Genomic DNA, 14,777 nt, shown 5'->3' with positions numbered 1-14,777 from the left:
CTAAGGCCTTTTTACAGGGTACCCTATGTAGTCACGTATAGATTTGCGGAATAGTGAAAGCGAGGAGCAAGAGCGAATGTCAGCTGGAAGAGAATTCCAGCGGTCAGAAGCCAGAAAGCTCAAAGCGAATAAGCCATAACGAGTGCGTGCTTTAGGCAGAGCAAGTGAATCTATGGACTGGGAACGTGTATGGGCAGCTGTGCGTGTTGTGGCAGAACGAAGGCAGAAGCAATCAGAGAGCAGAGTGCTACACATGCCACGTATGGCCCGAAAGACAAGAATATACAGTTTAAGCTGATAGCGCAGTGCAATAGGAGCAAGGCCATATCTGGTGTGTAAGACTGAAACATCATAGTGCCAAGGGAAACCAAAAACAATCCTAACAGCGCGGTTAGCAATACGAGTTAGTCTATCATGTTGTGTGGTGTGAAGGCAGTGTACAAACGCATTAGAACCATATTCGAGGTGTGCTTGAATAAATGAGCAGTAGAAGGTCTTTCTCGCAGCCGGTGTCAGATTGTCCCTGATCTTCCGGAACATGGCAAGTTTTGTTCCGACCTTTTTCTCAACTTCAGTGACATATGAGGAGAATGATAGATGTTCGTCAATGGTGAGGCCAAGATACTTCACCGTTGGTGTTGGGGATATGAGGACATCGCCGAGCCGAAGGCAGATGTTAGGAGGAACACATTTTGTTTTTTTGTCTTATGATGATAAATTGAGTCTTGGAGTTATTAAGATTGAGACCTCGGTCACGTAGGTACTCTCTGATGACAGATATGTCAGCAGAGAGATCATCAGTGAGTTTCTGCAAGTTCGTGCCTGCCTTATACATAGACACGTCGTCTGCAAATTGCCGAACCTTGCTCGTGATGGTACATGATGGCATGTACATCTACCTGACTACATTGCTACATAAAGACTTGATGATTGTAGCAATGGCATTACAATTTACATGCTCTTTGCAGGCGTCATGCTAAAGCCAGTAAAGGTGTTAACGTGTCTACAAAATCACAAAGTCATGTGCCGGTACAATACATGGCGTTGCACCTCATGCATTTAGCCGATTGTTGCCAAAAACCTGAAATTTCCCGACATTATCCACTATGAAACTCGTTATGCCGCTCAAACCTAACATAACGCTCGTCTTAGTCCTTTCTAATGCTCCATAATGCTCTAATGCTCGGATATGTCTCATAATGCCGAATATAATGCCGGCATTATCCGCTGGACCCTGCTCACTACTGTTTTTCTGAAGTAATTGGTACCGTAATACTAGTAATCCATGATTTTGTATACCCTAGTAATACTTGATAATATTATTATAAGCACATGTTACCAGCGAATAAGCACATGTGCTCATAAAATAGAGAGGTTCGCACAACGTAATTACGCTAGTAAAAGATGTACTCGATCTACTGTACTGGAAAGTCTTTGGGCATGTTTGATTGGTGGATCCAGGAGCAGGTTTTGTAAGCTAGGCCTTGACGGATTATGCTAGCATAATTTTTCGCATAATTCCTACCAAAATCGAATAATCGCATAATTCTAGGCAGAATGCATACGAATCGCATAAATTGGAATAATCCGCCTGTTCGCATCACATTCTCTTCTCTGCACCATTGCCTTACATGTATGCTCTATGTATCCGCTTTATCTGTAATCGTCAGGGAAATCTCGCATAACAACTAAACTATCGTAATCCGACATAATCATTATTCATTTTTCTCATATCTTTCTCATACAGATTCATATCGCAGATTTCTCGTTTTTGGTAGGAATCGGAGAATCCTTTCTTCGGTGAGAAGGCAGTATTGCCTGTGCCCTGAGCGAATTGAAATGAAAGAATACATACATACATGTACATACATACATACATACATACATACTCAATCTGCGGACAGCATGCTGTTTCGTTCTTTGTGAACTCATCAGCGCAGCACAGAGAAAATGAGGCCGAACCCAATGGAAATAAAGATTTCCAATCAGGCCCGAACGTACCTTGCCAGAGTGCTCAAACTGACAAGTCAGTGAGCTCTGCATAACGCAAACAGCAAAGGCACTACCCCATGCAAGAGTGCTCAACTGCTACAAGAGCAGGAGCGAAATACTCAATCTGCGGACAGCATGCTGTTTCGTTCTTTGTGAACTCATCAGCGCAGCACAGAGAAAATGAGGCCGAACCTGATAGCAATGGAAATAAAGATTTCCAATCAGGCCCGAACGTACCTTGCCAGAGTGCTCAAACTGACAAGTCAGTGAGCTCTGCATAACGCAAACAGCAAAGGCACTACCCCATGCAAGAGTGCTCAACTGCTACAAGAGCAGGAGCGAAATACATACATACATACATACATACATACATACATACATACATACATGTACATACATACAAATTCCATACAGTTGTACATGTTCCACAAGTACAACTAAACAAGTACAGGTAGATGCACCAGGAAGTCGTAGGTTTACGACTCCCTTGATAACATGTCCAGTCCACTACATTGTACAATCAAGAGTAGATAATCCCCTTTATAATTATTATACTCTTGGTACAATCAGTGACGGTCGTAGCTAGGTCGGTAAAAAAATTCCATGTCTCCATTTCTTTGTGTGAAACCACTGTGACGAATTCCCCTGTTATTTTGCACAGAACCATCATATAAGCTAAATGATATCAAGGCCAACATGAAGCTCGTGTTCTAATAACTGCTACATGTAATTCTTCATCGACATTTGTTTCTCTTTGCCTCCAGTAAATGTGTAATATTTATTATTATTATTATTTCGAAAGAAAGGTGTCAACACCGACACAATGCACACAGTCAGGTAGGCCAATTGTTTAACCGAACGTTTTCGTTCCCTTCTCATCATGGGTAAATACAGTAAAACCTGTGACTACCGACCACCCCTTGGTGCCAGCAAAAGCGGTCTTTAGTAGCAGGTGGTCTTTAGTTAGAGGTTTTTCACTGCGTGACCATATATGGATCCCATTATATGATATGTATGTCAAAACGCAGCTAATACAATTCCCGGTCGGAATTCACCTACTTAGTAACACGATCACACAACTGATAGCTTCACTGAGTCAAAGGCTGGTGTCAAAGGCTGGTAGTGTGCAGCTCATAACCAAGAAGTAAACATTTCAGTAGGTGGACTCCCCACATCTGATGCAGACAGCGGCAGTACTAAAACTAGGAAGAAGAACAGCTCGCATATAGACTCAAAATTGAGCTCTCCGCATCTGTGAGTGAAAAGGTTCAAAGTGATGTCGGTTTTCTTCAGGTCTTGCGTAATAATAGCGGTCCATCTGGTTGGTGGATGTCTGCGTGGGATTATCTTCGGAGTTGAAGGCCATGCGCATGGCTTGGCATGACGGAGCCTTCGGTCCCTAGGCCCTCTCATGGCTTGGTATGATGGAGCCTCCGGTCCCTCGCTGGCATTGGGTCCGAACCAAAGCAGTAGTATGCCGCTGGCGGCAGATGTCACTTATCCGGCACTCGCGGTACAGGATTGTAGTACTAACACCACAACCAGGAGAAAGCCAGGAAGAGGAAAGGGCAAAAGTTCAAAAGGGGTTACATAGTCATTGGCGGTCAAGTACATGTAGGTCTTCCAAAGGAATGTCATGTGTGTGTGTGTGGGGGGGGGGGGGGTGGTGGTGGTGATGGTGATGGTGTGTGTGTGTGTGAGTTTGTGTGTGTGTGGTGTGTGTGTGTGTGTGGTACATGGTGTGTGTGTGTGTGTGGTACATGGTGTGTGTGTGTGTGTTTGTGTGTGTGTGTGTGTGTGTGTGTGTGTGTGTGTGTGTGTGTGTGTGTGTGTGTGTGTGTGTGTGTGTGTGTGTGTGTGTGTGTGTGTGTGGTGTGTGTGTGTGTGTGTGGTGTGTGTGTGTGTGTGTGTGTGTGTGTGGTACATGGTGTGTGTGTGTGTGTGTTTGTGTGTGTAACGGGCTCGGCTGTTTGAAGGTGTAATGTTGTACCTGCCACCTTTGTTGGTTCCAGGGTTCATATACTTTCTATTTGAAGTATACATACCTGTTAACCATGGACTGCTTCTGGCTAGATTAACTCTTGTGTAATCAATGGTGCTAGTGAAGCTTATGATTATTTTAGTTCATCATGCAGTGAGTGTTCAATAGTAAAAAATATATATATAATATATCGGATTCACTCTGATTTAGCCATCCAGACTAGTAGCAAGTATTACTTTCACTGGGGGCAGGGGTAACTGCAGGGATCCCGGGACGGATACCCTGATGCCGTGAATCCTTTTTCTGCACCTTGTCCTCACCCACTTACTGAGGTGTGGTGAGCCCATAAGTGGGATCATTTTCAAGTCCACCCTGAGTTTTGGGGATTTCAGGGGGTGTCGGTCGTTGGGTGGTTCAATAGCCAATTGAGTCATCTTTCTAAGATTCCTTTTGAGTCTCTCTCCCCTCTCCCGGGGAGACCCACGTGACCAGTTTTGGCAGTGAGCAATAAGTACAAGTGTGTAACACTAACAGTGTGACTCCAACTGCTGCATCACAGCTGTTACGCGCCACGGTTACGGCCTGTGACTCAGCGCAATGTGCTGGCGCATTTCATGTCTAAAACAATGAACCTTCTTGTTCTAAGAACGTTGTCGAATCAAACAACACCGTCCTTCTGTGCGTGCTGAACAGTTACAATGGTAGCAGAGGATGGTTCGACCGTGAGGATGATTCGACCTCCGGCGCTCCAACCACCTGACACGTCACAGCTCACCTAAAGAACGTCCAGCTGGGTAACAAGGACCTGCAACGGAGGTGAGTTACTGACCGAAGACGGTGCTTGGCTCAGGAGTGGAGCAGTGGAACGACGCGAAGTACAGTGGAACCTGTCCAAGACGAACACTCATGGGACCTTCAAAACGTGATCTCTGTTACCAGGTGGTCTAATTATCCATGTCATTTGACTGGAAATAGCATCCCTTTGTCCTGATTCCGGTGGTCTTCTAGGACAGGTGGTCACCTCATCCGAGTGGTCGCCTTGACAGGTTTTACTGTACGTCAACTGAAACGTGGATCGCCTGAGCCCTCTCTCTACTGGCTGGAAGAGCAAGGAGCCATACGCGCAGATCGTCTCCTTGCTGCGCTGCCGCCTTGGGTTTGCCCTGGTGCGTTGTGTTGCCATGTGCCTGCATGGCTCAAGGAGCATGTTTGCTCCTGCCGTGCCTGAGTCCCCTGCAATGCTGGTGGCGGAGGCACGCATCCAGTGAACCTGCGGTGAAAACATCAGTGAGGAGAAGCACTCCTGAGTCCTGGCACTTTCACGGGGATTGGCGATTGAGGTTTTCATTATGTTTTAGTCATTTCTTCACCTTCACCCTGTGTTTGACCTGTTCTGCTGAATTAAATTTTTTGTCCACACGTATAGCGTGAGGTTCTCGATCTATGCTTTTGCTGTAGCTCTATAAATTGCTGTATTTTGACATTTTTCCATTATTCCCTGTACTTACCCATGATAAGAAGGGAACGAAAACGTTCGGTTACCAAATTGGCTTACTGGACTGTGTGGATTGCGTCGGCGCTGACACCTTTTCTTTCGAAATTGGATACGCCTCCAATTTGTTCCTTACATTATTATTATTATTCAACTCGGATGGTGAGCCAATTAAATTATGGTGAGAAAGGAGAAGGACAAAATGTTACGAGTTATGACTAACTGTCCACCAACGTAACCAGATCTTATACAGTCAGCGAGTGCGACAAAATGGCACAACACTGAGTTCCAACATACATGTAACTACGAAGCGCAAACCAACAACCTTCCAAGGTTTCGGTAGAGAAACCAGGCACCTAAATTTAAATTACACATAAAAGGCACTAGAGTGTGCACTATCTGTGAAGGGGATGCTGGTCGCCTAATTCTACATTCCACCTGAAACCCGTCAGGTCCCTGGCACTTTAATACACCTAAAATTACATGTTTTACGGTATCCTACCTTGTGAAGGAAGGATCCGCGAAAGTGCAAGACAAGCAAGGAAGAGACGAGACCGTTTGTTGGAGATATGAGGAGATAGAGATGAGCTGTCCTGCAAAGGCCACATGAAGACATGTACACGAGCTAGATCGATGTTGTGTAAACGGCTGCCGTGGATCATGGACATGGAGTGTGCCAGGTCCTAAGACAAGTTTGTCTTCTGTACATGCTAATCGGTACTCCTACTCCTAGCAAGAGTTGTCAAACAGGATGCTGTAAAAAATTAAGTTCGCACCTTAACGTTGGCGCGCGTTACCACTAGCTACTTGTAAGTTGTAATAATTAACTAGTACCAAGAGTACATTAATTGTCATGGTTATTTTGGTTGTCAGCACTGTGTTGAAACAACAGACCCCATAAGGTTCAAATCTTGAAATGGTCGTCTGCTCTGCCAACCAATGATGGTTTCCTCCTTCTAGGCACCAGCGGATTATGCCGGCATGATTATTGGCACAATCTGGTGGTTGAAAATTTGGAGCATAATTTGGCATCCTTTCGGAGGTAGGAGCATAACTACATGATTGTACCATGGTTCTAGTATGTAGGCTACACAATTGTGTACAATGCACCTGATCAGTGCTGGTGGTCTGCATGGTATTTGTATTTATGGATTCTCCACAGGCCTGCCTAAATCGAGGGAGTATCAGTAAAGGGTTCGGAGGTCATGCAGACAGTGTTTTTAGTGAAAAGCAGGGTAGAATGCACAATCGTATGCTCAAACTCGTGTTCTTCAAAGTTCTTTCTCGCACTGATACAGTACATGATATAACCTAACACTGGTTAAAAACCAGTATTAGATAAACCTTGTTATAGTTCACGCAATTGTTAGATTGACAGCATGAAACAAGGTGGAGGACACTGTGTTCGGAAACAGTGACCTTACTACAACCTTCCGCGGTTGACAGAGCCCCGTTCCCTGCGGACCATTTGAACCATCAGTGGCGTGCACCGAGTCTTGAAAGGGGGGTTTCTAGAGTTGGTAAATTTTTTTCTGGAAACACACTGTATAATTATGTATTTGTGCACATGCGCATCCCCCGAACATCCCGTCAGAGATAACGGCGAGGGCTACAAAGGAGGGGGGGGGCTCAAGATCAGGGGTCCAGGGCACGAATTAACACTGCTGCTGATGAGATGTGTAGTGGGGCTCCTCCGACTGTATGCTATCATGCCGGCACAAACGCGTCTGAGAGGGAACCAGGTCTAGGGGTAGAAAGGACAGAAATAAGAGTAATGTACTAATGAGGAATGGAGGGAGGGGACGATGTTATATGGAAATGTTGGTACATGTATCACCGGTAGCAGGATAAAACGGGTTACCTTTTACATACCAGCACTTTTTTGCAAAGAGGGTGCAAAAGTCAATGCACTCATATACATGTTTGTCATATTGAACACGTAAAAGTTTGATAGGCCTAGCGCCTAGCCACCCTGGCTACACTACAGTCCGTAACACTATGTCTATGGTACTTCACTAGTACATAGTCCACTGCAGCTCCAGGCAAGTTTGTTTCATCAAAACAACACTGCTTACATTCGACGTACATGTACATGTATCTTTCTTTCTGTTCATATGACGAAGTTTTCAGCATGTATTGGCAACGTTCCACATGATTTCAATTTTAAAGAGTTATGGACCTTGCTTCGATGGAAACTCGTGGAAGAAAAGCGAATCCATGCGTCCTTGAGTCGCGGCCGGAGCAGCGCTTCGTTCTGAAGTAGTGCAAGTGGATCATGGACGCACATTTTTACGTCTTCCAGTCGACAACGTTTTTGACGAACATCTCTGCTGCGCACATGAGCGAGAACGAAAGCCCTGGAAGTCTGTGGATCTATGTGGAGATCTTGATTTGAGTCACCTGTTTGGAAGGAGATATCGTCAATCATATTCTTGAACTGACTTGCATCGCGCGTGCTTGACTCAAATTTCGAGCCGAAACGAATTTCTTGAACGTCATCGCCAATCCAGAAGCGGACCAGAGCTAGAGATCAATCTCTCTGTGGCTACTCTCCACTGAAGAAAGAGAGAATAATGTATTTTGAAGTTGAACTGCATGCAAAGCAACTCTCTCTCTCACTTCGAAATAAGGACATAGTCACTGTACTGTAAACTGCCCAACGATCGACGCGTATGCACGATAACCAATCCAGTAGGCACATTTTCCCTTTGGCGAGATTGCCCGAAAAAAGGTGGTTTCCAGACACCAAAAAACTCATACGGTGCACGCGCCTGACCATAATTATGGGTATCGCACCCGGTTCTGACCCTCATTATGCTAGGGGTTAGGAGACTACTCCTGATGTCGTCTTGTTTTCTTCGCTCTTTTCTTTAACTTGTATAAAGACTTCTTTTTCCTTTTCTTTTTTCTTCCAACTTCTGCCCATGGCGTCCTTCTCTCAGCTCGTCAACTGTCAACAGTTTTTTTGTCATCACCATGACACTGTTGACAGTTGACGAGCTGAGAGAAGGACGCCATGGGCAGAAGTTGGAAGAAAAAAGAAAAAGAAGTCTTTATACAAGTTAAAGAAAAGAGCGAAGAAAACAAGACGGCATCAGGAGTAGTCTCCTAACCCCCTTGCATAATGAGGGTCAGAACCGGGTGCGATACCCATATGGTTCAAATAGTCCACAGGGACCGGAGCTCTGCCAACCGCGGAAGGTTGTAGTAAGGTCACTGTTTCCGAACATAGTGTCCTCCACCTTGTTTCATGCTGTCAATCTAACAATTGATACAGTACATGTAGCAGAAGATGCGAGAGCCTTTATCAGGTATCCCAGGGTGGACGAGATAGTGACGGGTAGTCCGCAAACTGACTCTGCGTACATGTCGATCTACATTATTCATGATAGGAAGTCGTGACCACTGGTTTTTAGCAGCCGTGACCGTGCAGGCTATGGATATTGCTCTAATAATATTATTAACAAATTGAGGTATAGTTGATGTTCAATCATGATGGAGAAGTGGAGCTAAGGGAGAGATGAGCTGATTATTCGCAGGGTGAGGTTGACCGATCGGTTGGATGAGTATGACGATTAGGAAGACAGTTGAACATGATAGTTTTCAAAGGTAACTCAAACTTCTTTGGCAATGAAAAAATCATTTTACAAAAGAAGTCAACTAATGAATAGAAGAAGTACATGACTGTACTACCAGCAGTAATGTTTTCTCTTTTCGATGTTGATCTCTAGCATTCATGGACACCCTGTTATGGGAATACTCATGTACATGTATATTGTTGCACAGGGACTCAAGGAGCTCCGGAGTCATGCATGCAGCGCTGCATGGTGGTCGTCATGCGTCAGCGCCCCGGTGCACAGCCCAGCGGCAGTGGTCGCACGTACGTCTGGGCGTGCACCATGTAGATGTACACGGCGCCCAGTGCGAAACTGACTCAGTCCAACGATTTACACTCGACCTTGCGCGTGCGCGTGAGGACACTCAATTGTGCATGGGAAAAATGTCGCCAGCTAGCTAGTTGTCGTCGTTCGTGAGGTTGAAAGTATGCATAATACAGTGAAACCTGTCTAAGGCGACGGCGTTCTGAGGGGGAGGGAGGCTCTAACTCTCACGCAAAGGAGTAGAAAGTCGGAAGGAAGTCCCGCGTGCGTGCGTCACCTTTTAGCTAAAAGAACCTGTGTGCAACGAGTTACGTACTGAGCTGCGATCACCGGCTCTTCGCGGCTCTTCGCGGCTTGCTGCCGGGAGCCTGCCTCCTTAGCGGTACGCTGCCACTGAGTTGGCCTAGCCCAAGGCCCCGGCAGAAGCTGCTGGTCAAGTTTACGCTTGTCTTTCCACGAACTGCCATGTGGCTTGACATAATCTCTGTCCGCAACCAGAAGCCCGAGGCTGGAAGCATGCCGCGGCTCGCCTTTACTTTAGTTATGTCGATACTGCAACAATAAATGTACAGACTGTGTATGGTACTTAGTACTTGGCAGTGGCAGTGCTCCGTCACACCAGCTGCACAGATCGCGCCGGCAAATTGACGTCATGACGTGCCCGCCCCCTTTTTCTAACGGAGTAGCACCCTTATCTATGGGCAGTATGGCTGTCACTGTCAGCCGTGACCATGTTTCTACGACTCGCGCTAGCGCTCGGGCGTGTTTGATCAGCGGTTCCGGTTGTGCACTGGCCATGCGCCAGTCAGCTGGGCCGGGGCTCGCACTGGCATGCATGGGCATGGGCTCACTCACAGTACAGACTCAGTGGCCGGCTGTGGCTTCAACTACTTACTTCAACACAGCCATGCACCACACGCCAGCAGAGACTTCATCACATGGCATCATGCCTAGACAATGGTAGCAATACCTAGGCCCTGGCCCCGGTGGCGTGTCTGAAACTATGGCGCCTGGCCAAGTAGTTATAATAAGTGTTGCCTGTGTGCACATGCGCAGGTGATCTCTCTATCTAAAGTCATGTGATCGCAGTTTGTACCATAATAATTATACTCAATACTACAAATAATTAATTACAATACAGTGTATAATAATACTTCAAGTACATGTAGTAGTCATAATACTCATACTGTACCTGTACATTGTGGATAGCAGCCACTGTACTGCAGCAAGCAGGGAGTACTGCATTAATATTGGTATTGTACTACTCCCTGCTTGCTGCAAGTCTGCATTGTCCTACACTGTTAGCTGTAGTAGTGTAGAGTGCATGCAGTCGCCATCTGATACTGATAACAAGTGGCACTGATAAGAACTGAGGAAGTGGGGGTACTCGGTAACTCCTACATTTTTCTTCAAACGTTCTACCGCTGGTCTCAGTCTCATCTACAACATGCCGCCAAGAGCAAGGACAAGGTTAGGTTCTGACTATCTCTCCCCAGCAGCACGTACAAGAAGTAATGGTCAAAAGCGGCGACTGGCTCCTCCCTTCAGCGTGCTCTGCGCGCTACCTCGGCGTTCACCTTGACAATTGTACAATGTAGATTGGGACACCCATGTAAACTATGTGGTCACCAAGGTTGCCAAGAAAATTGGCGCGCACGCCGAAGCCTATCGAGCTTGACGCTCTCGTCAGGTGTATGTGAAGGCGGTCATAACGCCCGACCTGCTTTATGGCTCCTGCTGCTTTTCTGCCGCACTGCGACTCTGCGAGAGGGTCAACTGAAACGACAGCAAGCCGTGCAAAACAGAGACATTGGCTGTAGCTGTATCGATGACCCCCCCCCCCCCCCGGACAGCCATGCAGCCGAGCTATAGTATCAATAATCAATGTTTTCTGCCTATACTATAATAGTAATCATTACTATAATAGTATAGGCAGACCTGTGCTACAACAACGGGATTTGGGGCCTCACCGCCACCGCTATGCACAGAGTTGATGCGTTCCACAGACAACAACTGCGGAAAGCATACGGTACCCAGCTAAGATCAAGAATAACACCCTGTACTCGTACAAGAGGACAAAATCAACACCAGTCTTGGTATCTCGATCCTGGGAGCCCGCTAGCGCTGGCATCTGTTTGGGCACGTGCTGCGGCTGGACCAGAGTGCACTGTACTGGCGAACCTATCAATTACTAGTAATAGTATGTGCTCCTACTTCAAGCCACCCACTGAGCCTACCTGGAGCAGTGGAGGGGCAGGCCGCGCACAACTCTGCAGGTCGTGCTCAGACACGATCTCGAGCTGGTTGGGAGGACCCTCAACTCAAGACCTGGGCAGATCTTGAGCAGCTGAGGAGCATCGCCCAGAATCGCGGGCCGTGGAGCTACATGTACGGCTCAGGCTCAGTGCAGTCACGTGGCCGTATCCTGGAGAGATACAGGTATGTTACTGCTCACGGATGAACCCTGGCAATGATCAGCAAATATTCAACTCGGTTGAGCTGCTCGTTTGCTTGTTTTAATTGTATTCTATTTTCGTCAAGCGTTTTATATCGCATGTGTTTTTATATCGCCATCCATATCCTGTTTGGCTATTGTCGCTTCGGCTTATGCGAAAGCTATACGAGGTGATTTGGCTTTTTTAACATTTGGCATTTTTTAACAATTTGCTTTTCTTCTGAGTAATATTCCGAAAACTATTCTCAAAAAGCCAGCCAAATTTGAAATATTTCAAAAACCCTACGCGTCTATCTGTCTGAAGCGTCGTCTGGAGCTGTGGAGAGCAGGGGCGCTTTCAGACCTCCTGCATGAATGCCGCACCATACATAACCAGCTGGAAAAGCAACAGGCGCAATGGGACAGGATCACCACCGATAATGCCAGACGGTTTGCTTCGCTTGTGACCGACGGCAAACTGGGTGCAGCACTGCAATATCTGGATGATGACACCTCGGGAGGCATACTTGACCTGGATGACAGAATTGGCGACAGGCCAGTCAGAGATATCCTAGTGGAAAAGCACCCCCTTGCCGAACCAACCCAACCGGCCGCCGTGCTTCCCGGCACGCCTCCAGCACCACCACACCCCGTACGGTTCGAAGCACTCACTCGAGATGTTGTTCGCCGGGCTGCACTCAGCACCCATGGTGCAGCAGGCTCCTCTGGAGTGGATGCCGACACATGGAGACGAATGTGCACCGGATTTGGTGTTGCGTCAGACGACCTTTGTGATGCGGTGGCCTCATGTGCAAGGCGCTTGGCGACATCCATGGCAGACCCCTGGTCACTGCAAGCCTACTACACGTCATGTCGCCTAATCCCATTGGACAAAAAACCGGGTGTCAGGCCCATAGGCATAGGGGAGGTTTTAAGGCGGATTGTGGGCAAAGCCATCCTCAGCCTTCTGCGAGACGACATCCTGGAAGCAGCCGGCAGCCTACAGCTTTGTGCCGGTCACGAGTGTGGAGTAGAAGCCGCTATTCATGCCATGAGAGAAGTTTTCGCAGATGACGAAACGGAAGGCCTCCTTCTAGCAGACGCCTCAAACGCGTTCAATTGCTTGAATCGTGCTGTATATCTGCAGAACATCCAACATCTTTGTCCAGCCATGTCACCAGTTGTCATCAACACTTACAGGCAACCCGCACAGCTCTTTGTCGGTGGAGAAGTCATCCTCTCTTCCGAAGGTACCACGCAGGGGGACCCGATTGCAATGCCTCTCTATGCTCTCGGTGTTCTTCCTTTGCTGTAGTCAGTCTCTACTACAAATACTGTGCAAGCCTGGTTTGCTGATGATTCAGGAGCAGGTGGCAAGCTAATGCCTTTGCGTGCATGGTGGCATAGCCTAACAGAGCAAGGTCCTGCCTATGGCTATCATCTCAACCCGTCCAAGTCGGTTCTCCTGGTTAAACCGGAGCATTATGATCGAGCAGTGGAGATGTTCGCCGACACTGGAGTTGACATCCGCGTCGATGGTTGCCGGTACCTGGGTTCAGCTATTGGTACGCCTGCGTTCCTGGATAGCTTTGTTGAGCAGAAGGCAACAAGATGGCTCAACCTCGTGGAGAAGTTGTCCTCGTATGCGTAAACGCAACCACAAGCTACATACGCTGCACTCACCCAAGGCCTGCAGAATAAGTGGTCTTTCCTCTGCCGCACCACACCAACAGCTGCAGCTGCTCTGACGCCTGTGGAGAAGCTGCTAATGGAGAGGCTCATCCCCGCTCTTACCGGCCATATTGTCAACTCAGAGGAAAGGTTAATTCTTGCGCTTCCATGTCGTCACGGAGGGATCGGGCTGGGCAATCCCATGGATCTCGCATCCCAGTATGATGCATCCGAAGGGTGACTGAGTCCTTGCAGACCAACATCAAGCTGCAGACTATGGCGCTCGGCTCTGCAACCAGTCTCGTTCGTACTGCCAAGGCGGAGGTGAGGATAACAGCACGGAATGCTGTCAAAGCCCAAGCCCTGCTGCTCCGCTCCAGTCTGCCGGAGGCCAAGCAGCGTGTAATCGACCTGGCTGCGGAGAAGGGCTCTTCCAGTTGGCTGACCTGCAGGCCCTTGAAGCGCCATGGATTTGCCCTCTCCAAAGCGGAGTTTCGCGATGGAGTGCACCTAAGGTACAACTGGCAACCACAGCGCATGCCATCAGGGTGCGTTTGTGGAAGCCAGTTTACTGTGGCCCATGCCCTCTCGTGCCCCACCGGCGGTTACCCTACCATCAGGCATAACGAGATCCGCGATGTCACCGCTGGTTTCTTGAAGCGTGTTGCCACCAACGTATCTGTAGAGCCTCATCTGGAGCCCCTGATTGGGAAGCAGCTGCGCTATCGCACCGCCATCCGCGACGACCAGGCTCGCTTGGACGTAGCAGCAAATGGAGTGTGGTGAGGGCGGTTCGAACGCACCTTCTTCGACGTCCGGGTGTTCAACCCTTTTGCGTCTTCGAACCAGTCCTCCTCCATTTCTGCCACCTACGTTCGCCATGAGAAAGCAAAGAAGAGATCGTATGAAGAGAGGCTGCGGGAGATTGAGCATGCTTCATTTGTCCCGTTGGTCTTCTCGACAACCGGTGGCATGGGCAAGCAATCTGCCTCGCTTTACAAGCGTATTGCATCTCTCATTGCTGAGAAACTGAGCAGCGAACCGTATTCGGTTGTTATGTCATTCATCCGCTGCCGCCTTAGCTTTGCGTTGCTCAGAGCGAGTGTCATGTGCCTGCGTGGTAGCCGTTCTGTTTTCGCTGTACATGCACCTGACTCTTCTTCTGCCTCCCTAGTTGCTGCCGAAGCTGGCACTTCCCGTCATTAATTTTATAGTCTTTAGTTCTTTAATATTATTATTTGCGATGGCGACCCCCGTAAGCCCAAATACCTGGCAGGGCAGGGTTGGGCCTTTTTTTTCTTTTACTTCACAGGTGTAGCATTTTAT

Source organism: Sycon ciliatum, chromosome 5, assembly GCF_964019385.1.
Source record: "Sycon ciliatum chromosome 5, ocSycCili1.1, whole genome shotgun sequence".
NCBI classification, from domain to species: domain Eukaryota; kingdom Metazoa; phylum Porifera; class Calcarea; order Leucosolenida; family Sycettidae; genus Sycon; species Sycon ciliatum.
The sequence above is the reverse complement of the archived record's forward strand: the minus strand, read 5'-3'. Positions refer to the sequence as shown.